Below are 19,668 nucleotides of genomic sequence, written 5' to 3' on the forward strand. Positions count from 1 at the left end.
ACGTTTTCTAGTCTTCTTGGGTATAACGCTTCAAGCTTGGCTCACCTGTATTTGGGGAGTTTCTCCCATTCTTCTCTGCAGATCCTCTCAAGCTCTGTCAGGTTGGATGGGGAGCATCGCAGTACAGCTATTTTCAGGTCTTTCCAGAGATGTTTGATCGGGTTCAAGTCCGGGCTCTGGATGGGCCGCTGAAGGACATTCAGAGACTTGTCCCGAAGCCTCTCCTCTCCATATATATAACTATATAACCATATATATAACTATATAACCATATCTATAACTATATAACCATGTTTATAACTATATAACCATATCTATAACTATATAACCATGTTTATAACTATATAACAATATATATAACTATATAACCATATATATAACTATATAACCATGTTTATAACTATATAACCATATCTATAACTATATAACCATATCTATAACTATATAACCATATATATAACTATATAACCATATATATAACTATATAACCATATCTATAACTATATAACCATATATATAACTATATAACCATGTATATAACTATATAACCATATATATAACCATATAACCATATATATAACTATATAACCATTTCTATAACTATATAACCATATATATAACTATATAACCATATATATAACTATATAACCATATCTATAACTATATAACCATATATATAACTATATAACCATATATATAACTATATAACCATATCTATAACTATATAACCATGTCTATAACTATATAACCATATATATAACTATATAACCATATCTATAACTATATAACCATATATATAACTATATAACCATGTCTATAACTATATAACCATGTCTATAACCATATAACCATGTCTATAACCATATAACCATGTCTATAACCATAGTGCCTTCGCAAAGTAACCAGACCCCTTGACTTATTCCAGATAAGATTTCATCAGCCATGTCTCAGAGAAACAGAAAAAACAAATCAAGATGAAAGTCATTCCATTAATGTTCTATTAGTTCACTCTTAGAAATAATGCTACGAATATTCACCTCCCAATATTCCTCGAGGCTTGGAACGAGGTTCCCAGAGCATTTTAATCTGATTAATGGTTTGAAGAAGTTTCATGGTACAAGGTTTTCTAATACCTGGGTTAAGAGTCTCTGACTCGAAGGTGGGTTTGTTTGGGACATGTATCAAGAGTTTGCATTAAAATGAGATTATCTGCAGATTGCTAATTCTCTAGAAAAGCCATGGTAGTGACAGAGGTTATGCTCACAGACACAGAATGGCTTTGTTTGCACCAGATAGTATAGGATACTCAAATAACGAGATAATTTCAATCTTTCATGTTCCACCATTCATCAATGACTTCGGTCTGGATGGCTAATTAAGTGGGTCTTTTCTCCACTTCTCCCAGAATGACTTCCTCCAGATCAGCCTTTTTGTCTGCAGGTGACCTAACTCCAGACTCTGATGGGGAGCTTGGTACCCTGGGCCACTTGTGTGTTTGTTGATTGCGGATTGTTTGACTGAAGGCCAGTATTGATGTTAGGCTGCCTTCTTTTGTATTCCCCACAGAGTTTCACTGCCTTCAGGGTCCCTTATTATCCTCAGAGGTTTCTATTGGGTTATGATTGTCTCTGGTCTCACTAGCAACCTTCCCAGCTTCATTTTTAGTATTTTTTCTCTTATTCTTCTTCTTTTTCTTGTTGTAGACTTTGGCTCAACATAACACCAATGTTTCATTCATAGAGTCATATATATGTTTATATAGTGAGTTATATATTTGGTTCTGTAGTCATATATATGGTTATATAGGGAGTTAAAGATTTGGTTCTGTAGTCAAATCTATGGTTATATAGGGAGTTAGCGATTTGGTTCTGTAGTCATATATATGGCTATATAGGGAGTTGTAGATGTGGTTATATAATCATATATGGTTATCTAGTAAATTATATGGTTGTATAGTTATATATATGGTTATTTAGTTAAATATATGGTGCAATAGTTATAGATATGGTTACATAGGCAGATAAAGCTATTGTTATACAAGCAGTAATACATATGATTATATAGGCAGTTATAGTTATGGTTAAATAGTTATAGATATGTTTATATGGGGTTGTTATAGATGTGTTTATATAGGGAGTTATTCATTTGGTTATATAGTTATATATATGGTTATATAGTTATATATATGGTTATATAGGGAATTATCGATTTGATTATTGAGTGAGTAATATGGTTATACAGGCAGTTATACAGTAGACATTGTTATACAGTTATAGACATGTTTATATAGCTATCGATATCATTACATAGTTATAGATAGACATGTTTATATAGTTATAGATATAGTTATTAGATATCATTACATAGTTATAGATATCGTTATAAAGTTATAGATACCGTTACATAGTTATAGACACCGTTATATAGTTATAGACACCGTTATATAGTTATAGACACCGTTATAGATAGAGTTATAGACACCGTTATATAGTAATAGACACCGTTATATAGTTATAGACACCGTTATATAGTTATAGACACCGTTATAGATAGAGTTATAGACACCGTTATAGATAGAGTTATAGACACCGTTATATAGTTATAGACACCGTTATAGATAGGGTTATAGACACCGTTATATAGTAATAGACACCGTTATATAGTTATAGACACCGTTATATAGTTATAGACACTGTTATATAGTTATAGACACCGTTATATAGTTATAGACACCGTTATATAGTTATAGACACCGTTATAGATAGAGTTATAGACACCGTTATATAGTTATAGACACCGTTATAGATAGAGTTATAGACACCGTTATATAGCTATAGACACCGTTATAGATAGAGTTATAGACACCGTTATATAGTTATAGACACCGTTATAGATAGAGTTATAGACACCGTTATATAGTTATAGACACCGTTATAGATAGAGTTATAGACACCGTTATATAGTTATAGACACCGTTATAGATAGAGTTATAGACACCGTTATATAGTTATAGACACCGTTATAGATAGAGTTATAGACACCGTTATATAGTTATAGACACCGTTATAGATAGAGTTATAGACACCGTTATATAGTTATAGACACCGTTATAGATAGAGTTATAGACAACGTTATATAGTTATAGACACCGTTATAGATAGAGTTATAGACACCGTTATAGATAGAGTTATAGACACCGTTATATAGTTATAGACACCGTTATAGATAGAGTTATAGACACCGTTATAGATAGAGTTATAGACACCGTTATATAGTTATAGACACCGTTATATAGTTATAGATATGGTTATATAGTTATAGACATGGTTATATAGTTATATATATGGTTATATAGTTGTGGATATGGTTATATAGTTATAGACACCGTTATATAGTTATAGACATGGTTATATAGTTATAGACACCGTTATATAGTTATAGACACCGTTATATAGTTATAGACACCGTTATTTAGTTATAGACACCGTTATATAGTTATAGACACCGTTATTTAGTTATAGACACCGTTATAGATAGAGTTATAGATAGAGTGTTATATAGTTATAAACATGGTTACATAGTTATAGATATGGTTATGTAGGGAGATATACAGTTGAAGTCAGAAGTTTACTTACACTTAGGTTGGAGTCATTAAAACTCGTTTTTCAACCACTCCACACATTTCTTGTTATCAAACTATAGTTTTGGCAAGTCAGTTAGGACATCTACTTTGTGCATGACACAAGTAATTTTTCCAACAATTGTTTACAGACAGATTATTTCACTTATATCACAATTCCAGTGGCTCAGAAGTTTACGTACACTAAGTTGACTGTGTATTTAAACAGCTTGGACAATACCAGACAATGATGTCATGGCTTTAGAAGCTTCTGATAGGCTGATTGACATCATTCGAGGCAATTGGAGGTGTACCTGGTTATATATGTATATAGTTATATATATATTGTTATATAGTTATATGGATATATATTTATGTATATAGTTATATAGTTATAAACATACGATTATATATATGGATATATATTTATATATTTGTTATATAGTTATAGATGTGGATATATGGTTATATAGTTACACATATGGATATATGTTTATATATATGGTTATATAGTTATATTTATATACAGTGGGGAGAACAAGTATTTGATACACTGCCGATTTTGCAGGTTTTCCTACTTACAAAGCATGTAGAGGTCTGTAATTTTTATCATAGATGCACTTCAACTGTGAGAGACAGAATCTAAAACAAAAATCCAGAAAATCACATTGTATGATTTTTAAGTAATTAATTTGCATTTTATTGCATGACATAAGTATTTGATACATCAGAAAAGCAGAACTTAATATTGGGTACAGAAACCTTTGTTTGCAATTACAGAGATCATACGTTTCCTGTAGTTCTTGACCAGGTTTGTACACACTGCAGCAGGGATTTTGGCCCACTCCTCCATACAGACGTTCTCCAGATCCTTCAGGTTTCGGGGCTGTCGCTGGGCAATACGGACTTTCAGCTCCCTCCAAAGATTTTCTATTGGGTTCAGGTCTGGAGACTGGGTAGGCCACTCCAGGACCTTGAGATGCTTCTTACGGAGCAACTCCTTAGTTGCCCTGGCTGTGTGTTTCGGGTCGTTGTCATGCTGGAAGACCCAGCCACGACCCATCTCAATGCTCTTACTGAGGGAAGGAGGTTGTTGGCCAAGATCTCGCGATACATGGCCCCATCCATCCTCCCCTCAATACAGTGCAGCCGCCCTGTGCCCTTTGCAGAAAAGCATCCCCAAAGAATGATGTTTCCACCTCCATGCCTCACGGTTGGGATGGTGTTCTTGGGGTTGTACTCATCCTTCTTCTTCCTCCAAACACGGCGAGTGGAGTTTAGACCAAAAAGCTCTATTTTTGTCACATCAAACCACATGACCTTCTCCCATTCCTCCTCTGGATCATCCAGATGGTCATTGGCAAACTTCAGACGAACCTGGACATGCGCTGGCTTGAGCAGGGGGACCTTGCGTGCGCTGCAGGATTTTAATCCATGGCGGCGTAGTGTGTTACTAATGGTTTTCTTTGAGACTGTGGTCCCAGCTCTCTTCAGGTCATTGACCAGGTCCTGCCGTGTAGTTCTGGGCTGATCCCTCACCTTCCTCATGATCATTGATTCCCCACGAGGTGAGATCTTGCATGGAGCCCCAGACCGAGGGTGATTGACCATCATCTTGAACTTCTTCCATTTTTTTATAATTGCACCAACAGCTGTTGCCTTCTCACCAAGCTGCTTGCCTATTATCCTGTAGCCCATCCCAGCCTTGTGCAGGTCTACAATTTCATCCCTGATGTCCTTACACAGCTCTCTGGTCTTGGCCATTGTGGAGAGGTTGGAGTCTGTTTGATTGAGTGTGTGGACAGGTGTCTTTTATACAGGTAACGAGTTCAAACATGTGCAGTTAATACAGGTAATGAGTGGAGAACAGGAGGGCTTCTTAAAGAAAAACTAACAGGTCTGTGAGAGCCGGAATTCTTACTGGTTGGTAGGTGATCAAATACTTATGTCATGCAATAAAATGCAAATTAATTACTTAAAAATCATACAATGTGATTTTCTGGATTTTTGTTTTAGATTCCGTCTCTCACAGTTGAAGTGTACCTATGATAAAAATGACAGACCTCTACATGCTTTGTAAGTAGGAAAACCTGCAAAATCGGCAGTGTATCAAATACTTGTTCTCCCCACTGTAGATATATAGTTATATATGGTTATATAGTTATAGATGTGGATATATGGTTATATAGTTACACATATGGATATATGTTTATATATATGGTTATATAGTTATATTTATATAGATATATAGTTATATATGGTTATATAGTTATATGTATATAGATATATAGTTATATATATATATATATATATATGGTTAAATAGTTATATTTATATCGATATATAGTTATATATCTATGGTTATATAGTTACATACTTAAATATATATGGTTATGTAATTATCCATATGGTTATTTAGGCAGTTATAGATATGATTATATAGTTATATAGTTATAGATGTGGTTTTATAATTATCCATATGGTTATTTAGGCAGTTATAGATATGATTATATAGTTATATAGTTATAGATGTGGTTTTATAATTATCCTTATGGTTATGTAGGCAGTTAAATGTATTTTTATATTGTTATAGATGTGGTTATAGAGGCCTTAGTATTATAATTTAAATGATTACCCCAAACTGTGGTAAAGGCATCTGTACCAAATGGCACCCTATTCCCTATATAGTGCACTACATTTATCAGGGTCCAATGGTACCCTATTCCCTATATAGTGCACTACATTTATCAGGGTCAAATGGCACCCTATTCCCTATATAGTGCACTACATTATCAGGGTCCAATGGCACCCTATTCCCTAAATAGTGCACTTTATGTCCAGAGTCCTATAGTCTGTGCCCTGGTTGAAAAGCTTAGCATTACATGTGGAATAAGGTTCCATTTTGTCTGCGATGCAGAATAGCTGTAGTACCTCACTGTGGTATTTATTGACACGTTGTGTTTACCATTTACAGACGTGTCTGTCAGCGTTGCTTTCCTTCGGGCAGGCAGGTTGTGTGGTTAAGCAGAGCGCTGTAGGCGATCGGCGGTTATTGACTGAGGGCTGTAAACTGTAGGACAATGGTATTGTTATGATCTTTCAGAAGAGACTCTTTTGTTCTGCGATTGAGTGTTGAGATCAATCGTTAAGTGCACTGGATGTTACGAAAAATTAGCTTTAAGGTTTTTACTTCCCATGGGCTATCAAATGGACTCACTGTTTACCATAACACTGTATAACCTTAGCCTTTTTTTTTTTACATAGATTACATTTTTATTGAAAATAATTTGGAAATATAAATAATTTTTTAGATAAACTTGTTGGAAACCAACACAAAGGAGAATAATTGGTTTTCTACTTCTTTGTATAATCTCTTTGGTCAATACCAAACACATTAGCCCATTGAGCGGAGCAGAGCGGTGCAGGGACTGAGAGAGAAAACCTGCGGTGTCCAGCCTTTGACAGAGATTGGATCCAGACAAAAGCAGGACGATAATTGGCTCTAGGAGATCAGATTCCATTTATCCCATCATGCAATTAAAAGTATCATTAGCATTTAAATTGCCAAATAAGATTGTGATCAACAGAAATCAATGGGAGCAGCAAGGATCAGCTTGGTGGCTATGTTGCTAAACCCCCTGGGAGGAAAGTAGGGAGGGACTAAGGACGCAACCAAATTACACCCCATTCCCATTCAAGTGCAGTACTGTAGACCATACAAAGGGAATAGAGTGCCATTTGGTATGTAACATATCTCTGTCCACACCTCTCCTCTGAAACATATCTCTGTCCACACCTCTCCTTATGAAACATATCTCTGTCCACACCTCTCCTTCTGTAACATATCTCTGTCCACACCTCTCCTTATGAAACATATCTCTGTCCACACCTCTCCTTCTGTAACATATCTCTGTCCACACCTCTCCTTATGAAACATATCTCTGTCCACACCTCTCCTTATGAAACATATCTCTGTCCACACCTCTCCTTCTGTAACATATCTCTGTCCACACCTCTATTTCTGAAACATATCTCTGTCCACACCTCTCCTTCTGTAACATATCTCTGTCCACACCTCTCTTTCTGAAACATATCTCTGTCCACACCTCTCCTTCTGTAACATATCTCTGTCCACACCTCTATTTCTGAAACATATCTCTGTCCACACCTCTCCTTCTGTAACATATCTCTGTCCACACCTCTCCTTCTGTAACATATCTCTGTCCACACCTCTCCTTCTGAAACATATCTCTGTCCACACCTCTCCTTCTGTAACATATCTCTGTCCACACCTCTCCTTATGAAACATATCTCTGTCCACACCTCTCCTTCTGTAACATATCTCTGTCCACACCTCTCCTTCTGTAACATATCTCTGTCCACACCTCTCCTTCTGAAACATATCTCTGTCCACACCTCTCCTTCTGAAACATATCTCTGTCCACACCTCTCCTTCTGAAACATATCTCTGTCCACACCTCTCCTTCTGAAACATATCTCTGTCCACACCTCTCCTTCTGAAATATATCTCTGTCCACACCTCTCCTTCTGTAACATATCTCTGTCCACACCTCTCCTTCTGAAATATATCTCTGTCCACACATCTCCTTCTGAAATATATCTCTGTCCACACATCTAGTTAAACTAAAGGGTTCCAGGAATGTGGACAACAAAGAAACACAAAGGTCAGCACGCCAAATGCTAATTGTTTTATTGGTAATTTAGCCATCATCAATAAAATAAATAATATTTTGATCCAAGGTGTGTCTATATCAGTAAAGAAAGGTTTTGTCCTTACGGAGATCCATCTTGAATCAAAGAGCAAACAATTGTGAAAGTACTTTTGGTTCACAGAGTAGTACAATGCCCCTTGCATATGACCAGATTAGTTACTTCTACTTTCCTCAGCCCCAGGGGCGGTGGGCGATACGGAGCAGTGCATAAACCTGCCTGTCAAACTGACAGGCATCTTACTTGAAGATTCTCTTTACAAAACCAGCTTTTCTTCATTCCCGAAGACCCCGATAACAGCTCCTCTTTTGTCAACGTGACCTAAAAGTAATTTTCCTTTTTTTGCAAAAATCCTGTCGCAGTTACTCTTTTCAGTTACGGATTAGTAATGTTTTCTCCTGGCTATCCCCGTAAATCTCCCCCCTAAGCTGCGCTGAGCCTTTTGTAGTCTGCCGACTGTGGAGGAGCAAGGTCTTCAAGGTGATGTCAAAGAAGAGAGCAGAGGTAGCTGTGCAGCGTGAATGTTATAATTCATGGTTCTGTGCTCAAACTGTCCTCTCTCTCTCTCTCTCTTCTCTCTCTCTATCTTCTCTCTCTTCTCTCTCTCTCCTCTCTATGTCTCTCCTCTCTCTATCTCTCTTCTCTCTCTCTTCTCTTTTCTCTATCTTCTCTCTCTCCTCTCTCTCTCCTCTCTATGTCTCTTCTCTCTCTCTTCTCTCTCTCTCTCTTCTCTCTCTCTTCTCTTCTCTCTCGCTCTCCCTTCTCTCTCTCTCTCTCTCTTCTCGTTATCTTCTCTCTCTCTCTTCTCTCTCCCTCTCTCTCTTATCTCTCTCCTTCTCTTCTCCCTCCTATCTCCCTCCTCTCTCTCTCTCTCTCTCTCTCTCTCTCTCTCTCTCTCTCTCTCTCTCTTCTCTTCTCTTCTCTCTCTCTTCTCTTCTCTCTTCTCTCTATTATCTCTCTTTCTCTTCTCTCTCTCCCTCTCTCTTTCTCTTTCTCATTCTCTCTGCCTGGTTGGTTCCTGGTTCTCTCCACAGGGCTCTGGTTAGCTGGGGCTCAAGGTACATGTCAGTTTTTATTAGGGTCTTCCTGTCACAAACCTAACGCCCATGTCCACACACTGCCTGACTGGTTCCCACATATCCTATTCAGCTATCATGTAGCACTGCAGACTCAGAGATCAGGTGGTTTGCACTAGCGTTGTTGTGACTTACCAGAGATGTAATACGCGAACCTCAGGTTTCCAAAGTGGAAGCTGCTCTTGTTGTTGATAAAAGTGTTAATATTTTCTCTTGAATTATAATAATAATATTTTTTCTCTCCTTAGTGGAAATGTTAATTGTTAACTACATGCTGTCGCTTTAGGTGTGAACTTAAAGTTTACATCACGACCATTTAATTCTGTAGATACGCTAACATGACAGCGTGTAAGAAACCCATTCCTGGAAGGGAATATCCCGGTGATGTCGTAGCATCAGTACCTCCTCCTGTGGAAAACCACCATAATGGATCTATCAACAACCAGCTACTGTTTATATATGTCTAGAAACGTTTTCTTTCGCTTTCCCTTTGTGTCTTATTAAGGGTCTTTATGAATGACGTCAATGTGAACGTCACGTGAGACAGTCAAGGCCATCACTATACGTCAATTGACACCTTAGCAAGAGAGGCCACGGGTGGGATCTCATGCACAACTAATTGGATCAATACTGCCATTCGTTTTCTTCATATAGTTCACATGAAAAACATAACCGGATCAAAGGCCAAGCTCCTTGAAAGGAAAAAGAAAAAGTCACTCAATTATTTAGCAGTTTCTCCTATTGTTTCTTTGAAGACGGATAATATAATGGTCTGTATGTTAGACATGTATGTTAGACATGTATGTTAGACATGTCTGTTTGTGATAATATAATGGTCTGTATGTTAGACATGTATGTTAGACATGTATGTTAGACATGTCTGTTTGTGATAATATAATGGTCTGTATGTTAGACATGTATGTTTCTGACACTTATCATTATCTTGTTATCCACCCTCCAAAATATATATATTTTTAAAGACCAACATTGAACCAGTGAAGACAGACAGGACTGTATTGTATCTGACCCTGAAATGCCATAATATTAATCTTCAAATGTCTTGTTTTAGGGGTGTCATCTGCACTTTCTCTTTAATCTATCAAGTCAGTGATGAATAGAGGAATACAGACGTCTGGAATGTCAAGATTCTGTACACAACATTTTCAGCCCAACCGTATGAGATCACTATCAGTGTGCTGTGCTCAAAGGTTTTCAAAGTGGACTGGCTTGGTCACAGAGACTGACTTGTGACAGGCTACGCTCTCTCTCTCTCTCTTTCTCTCTGTCTCTGTCTCTCTCTCTCTCTCTCTCTCAATTCAATTCAATTCAAGGGGCTTTATTGGCATGGGAAACATGTGTTAACATTGCCAAAGCAAGTGAGGTAGGTAATATACAAAAGTCAAATAAACAATAAAAATGAACAGTAAACATTACACATACAGAAGTTTCAAAACAATAAAGACATTACAAATGTCATATTATATATATGCAGTGTTGTAACAATGTACAAATGGTTAAAGCACACAAGTTAAAATAAATAAACATAAATATGGGTTGTATTTACAGTGGTGTTTGTTCTTCACTGGTTGCCCTTTTCTTGTGGCAACAGGTCACAAATCTTGCTGCTGTGATGGCACACTGTGGAATTTCACCCAGTAGATATGGGAGTTTATCAAAATTGGATTTGTTTTCGAATTCTTTGTGGATCTGTGTAATCTGAGGGAAATATGTCTCTCTAATATGGTCATACATTGGGCAGGAGGTTAGGAAGTGCAGCTCAGTTTCCACCTCATTTTGTGGGCAGTGTGCACATAGCCTGTCTTCTCTTGAGAGCCATGTCTGCCTACGGCGGCCTTTCTCAATAGCAAGGCTATGCTCACTGAGTCTGTACATAGTCAAAGCTTTCCTTAAGTTTGGGTCTCTCTCTCTCTCTCTCTCTCTCTCTCTCTCTCTCTCTCTCTCTCTCTCTCTCTCTCTCTCTCTCTCTCTCTCTCTCTCTCTCTCTCTCTCTCTCTCCCTCTGTCTCTCTCTCTCCCTCTCTCTTTATCAATTCAATTCATTTCACTATATTTGCATGACGTAACAATGTACATAATGCCAAAGCTTACTTTGGAGATTTATAATATTAACATAATTAGTAATAATAGTCAATATTATCAACGGGACAACAGTAACAACAGTAACCAAGGGTCAAAATAACCAACACATTGAACAATAACAATAAGCATACAGTAGAGGACATGTGCAGGTTGGTTGGTCTGTCAGACACTGTCCCTCAACTTATGGCAGGCAGCAATGTAGTGCGCTGCCAACCCACAGCTCTCTGCATCCTCCCCCAATAAGCAATGTAGTTTTGTTTTGACTGTGTTGTAATTTGGTTTATTCTGATTGATTGGATGTTCTGGTCCTGAGGCTTCAGTGTGTTAGTAGAACAGGTTAGTGAACTCAGCCCCAGGACCAGCTGGATGAGGGGACTGAGGCTTCAGTGTGTTAGTAGAACAGGTTAGTGAACTCAGCCCCAGGACCAGCTGGATGAGGGGACTGAGGCTTCAGTGTGTTAGTAGAACAGGTTAGTGAACTCAGCCCCAGGACCAGCTGGATGAGGGGACTGAGGCTTCAGTGTGTTAGTAGAACAGGTTAGTGAACTCAGCCCCAGGACCAGCTGGATGAGGGTCCTGAGGCTTCAGTGTGTTAGTAGAACAGGTTAGTGAACTCAGCCCCAGGACCAGCTGGATGAGGGGACTGAGGCTTCAGTGTGTTAGTAGAACAGGTTAGTGAACTCAGCCCCAGGACCAGCTGGATGAGGGGACTGAGGCTTCAGTGTGTTAGTAGAACAGGTTAGTGAACTCAGCCCCAGGACCAGCTGGATGAGGGGACTGAGGCTTCAGTGTGTTAGTAGAACAGGTTAGTGAACTCAGCCCCAGGACCAGCTGGATGAGGGGACTGAGGCTTCAGTGTGTTAGTAGAACAGGTTTGTGAACTCAGCCCCAGGACCAGCTGGATGAGGGGACTGAGGCTTCAGTGTGTTAGTAGAACAGGTTTGTGAATTCAGCCCCAGGACCAGCTGGATGAGGGGACTGAGGCTTCAGTGTGTTAGTAGAACAGGTTAGTGAACTCAGCCCCAGGACCAGCTGGATGAGGGGACTGAGGCTTCAGTGTGTTAGTAGAACAGGTTAGTGAACTCAGCCCCAGGACCAGCTGGATGAGGGGACTGAGGCTTCAGTGTGTTAGTAGAACAGGTTAGTGAACTCAGCCCCAGGACCAGCTGGATGAGGGGACTGAGGCTTCAGTGTGTTAGTAGAACAGGTTAGTGAACTCAGCCCCAGGACCAGCTGGATGAGGGGACTGAGGCTTCAGTGTGTTAGTAGAACAGGTTAGTGAACTCAGCCCCAGGACCAGCTGGATGAGGGGACTGAGGCTTCAGTGTGTTAGTAGAACAGGTTAGTGAACTCAGCCCCAGGACCAGCTGGATGAGGGGACTGAGGCTTCAGTGTGTTAGTAGAACAGGTTAGTGAACTCAGCCCCAGGACCAGCTGGATGAGGGGACTCTTTTCTTTACTCAGGTCTTGGTATTGCAGGGCTTGGTAATGATATGAGAGGGGGTCACTGTATTTCCAAAACTTAATTGCTCTTTTTTGAGTTCCTATTATTAGTGGATATTGGCCTAATTCTGCCCTGCATGCATTGTTTGTAGTTTTCCTCTGGACATGTAGGAGAATCTTACAGAACTCTGCATGCAGGGTTTCAATGGGGTGTTTGTCCCATTTGATGAAATCTTGTTTTGCAAGTGGACCCCACACCTCGCTGCCATGAAGTGCAATTGGTTCAATGACACATTCCATTAGTTTTAGCCAAATTTTAATAGGTATTTAAATTTGAATTTGTTTTTTAATGGCGTAGAATACTCTGCGTGCTTTCTCTCTCAGTTCATTCACTGCCTCATTAAGGTGTCCAGTTGAGCTTATTTTTAAACCTAAGTAATTGTACTGTGTGCAGTACTCTATATATTTTGTACCAATTGAGAACTTTGGTCTAATTCCCTGAGATCTGGATCTTCTCTGGAAAATCTTTATTTTTGTATTTTTGAGGTTTACAGTATTTACAGTACTCTGCTGGAGGCCATGTGCTGTGGGTGTTTACTGCCAGGGCCCAGGTCTGGCAGTACTGCTCTAGCAGGTCCAGGCTCTGCTGTAGGCCATGTGCTGTGGATGACAGCAGGCATAGGGCATCTGCGAAGAGCAGGAATTTAACGTCTCTCTAGCGCTCCCTCTCTCTCTCCCTCTCCCTCTCTCTCTCTCTCTCTCTCTCTCTCTCTCTCTCCCTCTCTCTCTTCCTCTCTCCCTCTCTCTCTCCCTCTCTCTCTCTCTCTCTCTCTCTCTCTCTCTCTCTCTCTCTCTCTCTGTCTCTCTCTCTATCTCTCTCTCTGTCTCGCTCTCTCTCTCTCTAGCGCTCTCTCTCTCTCTCTGTTTCTCTCTTTCTCCCCCTCTCTTTCTCGAGGCTGCTCCTTATGGACAATGCGTGATTACAAAAATAGATTAAATTAATCACAAATCACATGCTTCATGTGATTTGAAGGACAGCCTTACAGAGCCTAGAGCACATAAGTCAGACTACCTCTGTAGTTGAATCATATTGGGAGTAAAACAATTTGACAATGCGTTTATTGAACTGTGTAAATTGAATCCAACGGGTCTTTTCGTATGTTCCAGTAAATCATGCAGCCGCACCTCGTAGAAACCATTCTCTGTTTTCACAGTTGACCATTTATTACTTATCACATCAGTGTCATAGTTGTATCCTAAAGGAAAAACAACTGAACGGAATCACTGTGTTAAACATCTAATGTGATGGCTGACATGACACAGTGGCCGGACAGTTCAGTGATCATGTGACGACAGATTGACAGGTCAGTGATCATGTGACGACAGATTGACAGGTCAGTGATCATGTGACGACAGATTGACAGGTCAGTGATCATGTGATGACAGATTGACAGGTCAGTGATCATGTGACGACAGATTGACAGGTCAGTGATCATGTGACGACAGATTGACAGGTCAGTGATCATGTGACGACAGATTGACAGGTCAGTGATCATGTGACGACAGATTGACAGGTCAGTGATCATGTGACGACAGATTGACAGGTCAGTGATCATGTAATGACAGGTTGACAGGTCAGTGATCATGTAACGACAGGTTGACAGGTCAGTGATCATGTAATGACAGATTGACAGGTCAGTGATCATGTAACGACAGATTGACAGGTCAGTGATCATGTAATGACAGATTGACAGGTCAGTGATCATGTAATGACAGATTGACAGGTCAGTGATGATGTAACGACAGATTGACAGGTCAGTGATCATGTAATGACAGATTGACAGGTCAGTGATGATGTAACGACAGATTGACAGGTCAGTGATCATGTGACGACAGATTGACAGGTCAGTGATCATGTGACGACAGATTGACAGGTCAGTGATGATGTAATGACAGATTGACAGGTCAGTGATCATGTAATGACAGGTTGACAGGTCAGTGATCATGTAATGACAGGTTGACAGGTCAGTGATCATGTAATGACAGATTGACAGGTCAGTGATCGTGTAATGACAGATTGACAGGTCAGTGATCGTGTAACGACAGATTGACAGGTCAGTGATCATGTAATGACAGGTTGACAGGTCAGTGATCATGTAATGACAGATTGACAGGTCAGTGATCGTGAAATGACAGATTGACAGGTCAGTGATCGTGTAACGACAGATTGACAGGTCAGTGATGATGTAATGACAGATTGACAGGTCAGTGATCATGTAACGACAGGTTGACAGGTCAGTGATCATGTAATGACAGGTTGACAGGTCAGTGATCATGTAATGACAGGTTGACAGGTCAGTGATCATGTAATGACAGGTTGACAGGTCAGTGATCATGTAATGACAGATTGACAGGTCAGTGATCGTGTAATGACAGATTGACAGGTCAGTGATCGTGTAACGACAGATTGACAGGTCAGTGATCATGTAATGACAGGTTGACAGGTCAGTGATCATGTAATGACAGATTGACAGGTCAGTGATCGTGAAATGACAGATTGACAGGTCAGTGATCGTGTAACGACAGATTGACAGGTCAGTGATCATGTAACGACAGATTGACAGGTCAGTGATCGTGTAATGACAGATTGACAGGTCAGTGATCATGTAACGACAGATTGACAGGTCAGTGATCGTGTAACGACAGATTGACAGGTCACTGATCGTGTAATGACAGATTGACAGGTCAGTGATCATGTAACGACAGATTGACAGGTCAGTGATCATGTAACGACAGAATGACAGGTCAGTGATCATGTGATGACAGATTGACAGGTCAGTGATCATGTAACGACAGATTGACAGGTCAGTGATCATGTAACGACAGATTGATGTCAATGTAGTGATCTTTATTATAGTGATTCTTCAGCGGGTGTTTTTTAAAATGGGAAATATGCAATTCAAACAATAACAAAGGGACACCCAACCCGTGTTTTGGTAAACAGCTGAGGGATGGTGCTGGATTAATGTAACCATTCTCAAATTCATAAACAGAGCTCTGGATGCAAGGACTGACCATTCATGATATCCACATTATATTACGGCGTATGACAGTTGAACTAAGCTCCTAGAAGCATTTCGAAGTTCGGGTATGTCACTCATTTAATTATATCATTAATTTAAAAATCCCAGAACCAATCACAGATTCCACCTTTAACGTTCCCCATCAACAAAATCACAACAACACTATCAATCAGTAGCAACGGATCCCAGAGTTGTTTTACACGGAGAAACATGCTGCTAAATGTGTGGACCATTGTGTTTCCAACCCTCTCTGTTGGACTCTGTATGTCTCTGACTCAGAGAGAAAATGGATGACGCATTGTTTCCTCTGGGACCTCCGTGAAACAGCTGGTTGTGTTGTGAACACAGAGACAGAGTAGTGTCGCTGTCTTGTGCTGGGTTGTGTTGTGAACACAGAGACAGAGTAGTGTCTCTGTCTTGTGCTGGGTTGTGTTGTGAACACAGAGACAGAGTAGTGTCTCTGTCTTGTGCTGGGTTGTGTTGTGCATCGGGTGAGATCGCTGGCTGTGTGTGTGTGTGTGTGCATGTCTGCTTGCGTGTTTGTGTGTGTGTGTGTGTAAGTGAGTGCACGCGTTCGTTCATGCGTGCCTGTGTGCATATGTGTACATTTGTGTGTGTGCGTGTGTGTGTGTGTGTGTGTGTGTGTGTGGTGTCGTGTCTCGTGTGTTGGCAGAGAGGGTGCCACATGAATCAACAGCACGTAGAGTCTGTCTGGAAACAAGGTGATACGGAGTGGAAATAACAAGCATGAAAGAACGAGTTAAGAGGGGTACTCAGGCACAAAGTGTCCAGCGCATCAAAGAGACAGCTTGGCCTTGTAGAAAGGTCATGTTATTCAATAAGGATAAGGACCAGGTGGGGGGGGGGTGTGTGTGTGTGTGTGTGTGTGTGTGTGTGTGTGTGTGTGTGTGTGTGTGTGTGTGTGTGTGTGTGTGTGTGTGTGTGTGTGTGTGTGTGTGTGTGTGTGTGTGTGTGTGTGTGTAAAGGGTGGGTGGAGAGGGAGAGTAAGTACATCTAGGTACACAGCTCTCTGTCAGTTCTCTCAGGATTCATTATCTTATATCAGGGCTGATAACGTGTCAGAAGTTGGCAGATGACATCTGAACGCTAACATGTTTGAGGGACGGGATCTTTTATCTGTAGTAATTACACCTAGCTTCCCTCTGCTTCCCTCTGCTTCTGCTTTCCTTTGATTCCCTCTGCATCCTTCTGCTTCCTTCTGCTGTCCTCTGTAGTAATTATACCTAGCTTCCCTCTGCTTCCCCCTGCTTCTCTCTGCTTCCTTCTGCTATCCTCTGCTTCCCTCTGCTTCCGTCTGCTTCCGTCTGCTTCCCTCTGCTTCCCCCTGCTTCTCTCTGCTTCCTTCTGCTATCCTCTGCTTCCCTCTGCTTCCCTCTGCTTCCTTCTGCTTCCCTCTGCTTCCCTCTGCTTCCTGCTGCTTTCCTCTGCTTCCCTCTGCTTCCTTCTGCTTTTTTCTGTTTTCCTCCGATTCCCTCTGCTTCCCTCGGCTTCCTTCTGCTTCCATCTGCTTCCTTCTGCTTCCCTCTGCTATCCTCTGCTTTTCTGTTTCATGTTATTATTTTAATCAACTTCAACAAAATGGGAATGATGAGACTCAATGTTTCCCACCCTGTTTGAGATGAGGCTTCATCAGGGCTTTACTGTATTTATTGCATCATCTTGTCCACATGTTTGTCTGTAGTTTGGTTTGATATGGAAGGTTTGTCTGTAGTTTGGTTCGATACGGAAGGTTTGTCTGTAGTTTGGTTCGATATGGAAGGTTTGTCTGTAGTTTGGTTCGATACGGAAGGTTTGTCTGTAGTTTGGTTCGATACGGAAGGTTTGTCTGTAGTTTGGTTCGATACGGAAGGTTTGTCTGTAGTTTGGTTCGATATGGAAGGTTTGTCTGTAGTTTGGTTCGATACGGAAGGTTTGTCTGTAGTTTGGTTGATATGGAAGGTTTGTCTGTAGTTTGGTTCGATGTGGAAGGTTTGTCTGTAGTTTGGTTTGGTATGGAAGGTTTGTCTGTAGTTTGGTTCGATGTGGAAGGTTTGTCTGTAGTTTGGTTCGATGTGGAAGAATTGTCTGTAGTTTGGTTCGGTATGGAAGGTTTGTCTGTAGTTTGGTTCGAAATGGAAGGTTTGTCTGTAGTTTGGTTCGATGTGGAAGGTTTGTCTGTAGTTTGGTTCGATGTGGAAGGTTTGTCTGTAGTTTGGTTCGGTATGGAAGGTTTGTCTGTAGTTTGGTTCGGTATGGAAGGTTTGTCTGTAGTTTGGTTTGATATGGAAGGTTTGTCTGTAGTTTGGTTCGATATGGAAGGTTTGTCTGTAGTTTGGTTCGATGTGGAAGGTTTGTCTGTAGTTTGGTTCGATACGGAAGGTTTGTCTGTAGTTTGGTTCGATATGGAATGTTTGTCTGTAGTTTGCTTTGATATGGAAGGTTTGTCTGTAGTTTGGTTCGATATGGAAGGTTTGTCTGTAGTTTGGTTCGGTGTGGAAGGTTTGTCTGTAGTTTGGTTTGATATGGAAGGTTTGTCTGTAGTTTGGTTTGATATGGAAGGTTTGTCTGTAGTTTGGTTCGATATGGAATGTTTGTCTGTAGTTTGGATCGATGTGGAAGGTTTGTCTGTAGTTTGGTTTGGTATGGAATGTTTGTCTGTAGTTTGGTTTGATATGGAATGTTTGTCTGTAGTTTGGTTCGATGTGGAAGGTTTGTCTGTAGTTTGGTTCGGTATGGAAGGTTTGTCTGTAGTTTGGTTCGATATGGAATGTTTGTCTGTAGTTTGGTTCGATATGGAATGTTTGTCTGTAGTTTGGTTCGATATGGAAGGTTTGTCTGTAGTTTGGTTCGATATGGAAGGTTTGTCTGTAGTTTGGTTCGGTATGGAAGGTTTGTCTGTAGTTTGGTTTGATATGGAAGGTTTGTCTGTAGTTTGGTTTGATATGGAATGTTTGTCTGTAGTTTGGTTCGATGTGGAAGGTTTGTCTGTAGTTTGGTTCGGTATGGAAGGTTTGTCTGTAGTTTGGTTCGATATGGAATGTTTGTCTGTAGTTTGGTTCGATATGGAATGTTTGTCTGTAGTTTGGTTCGATATGGAAGGTTTGTCTGTAGTTTGGTTCGATATGGAAGGTTTGTCTGTAGTTTGGTTCGGTATGGAAGGTTTGTCTGTAGTTTGGTTTGATATGGAAGGTTTGTCTGTAGTTTGGTTCGGTGTGGAAGGTTTGTCTGTAGTTTGGTTCGATATGGAAGGTTTGTCTGTAGTTTGGTTCGATGTGGAAGGTTTGTCTGTAGTTTGGTTCGATATGGAAGGTTTGTCTGTAGTTTGGTTCGATATGGAATGTTTGTCTGTAGTTTGCTTTGATATGGAAGGTTTGTCTGTAGTTTGGTTCGGTATGGAAGGTTTGTCTGTAGTTTGGTTCGGTGTGGAAGGTTTGTCTGTAGTTTGGTTTGATATGGAAGGTTTGTCTGTAGTTTGGTTTGATATGGAAGGTTTGTCTGTAGTTTGGTTCGATGTGGAAGGTTTGTCTGTAGTTTGGTTCGATGTGGAAGGTTTGTCTGTAGTTTGGTTTGATATGGAAGGTTTGTCTGTAGTTTGGTTCGATGTGGAAGGTTTGTCT

At 40.2% G+C, this 19,668-nt stretch overlaps 1 protein-coding gene across 2 annotated transcripts in view; it reads left to right on the forward strand.

Moving 5' to 3' along the window:
* The window catches only part of LOC139549546 (nectin 1b-like), a 735,897-nt gene that overhangs the window by 648,002 nt on the left and 68,227 nt on the right, over window positions 1-19,668 (forward strand). The window lies entirely within an intron of this gene.

The sequence above is a fragment of the Salvelinus alpinus genome, chromosome 22, assembly GCF_045679555.1.
Source record: "Salvelinus alpinus chromosome 22, SLU_Salpinus.1, whole genome shotgun sequence".
NCBI classification, from domain to species: Eukaryota; Metazoa; Chordata; class Actinopteri; order Salmoniformes; family Salmonidae; genus Salvelinus; species Salvelinus alpinus.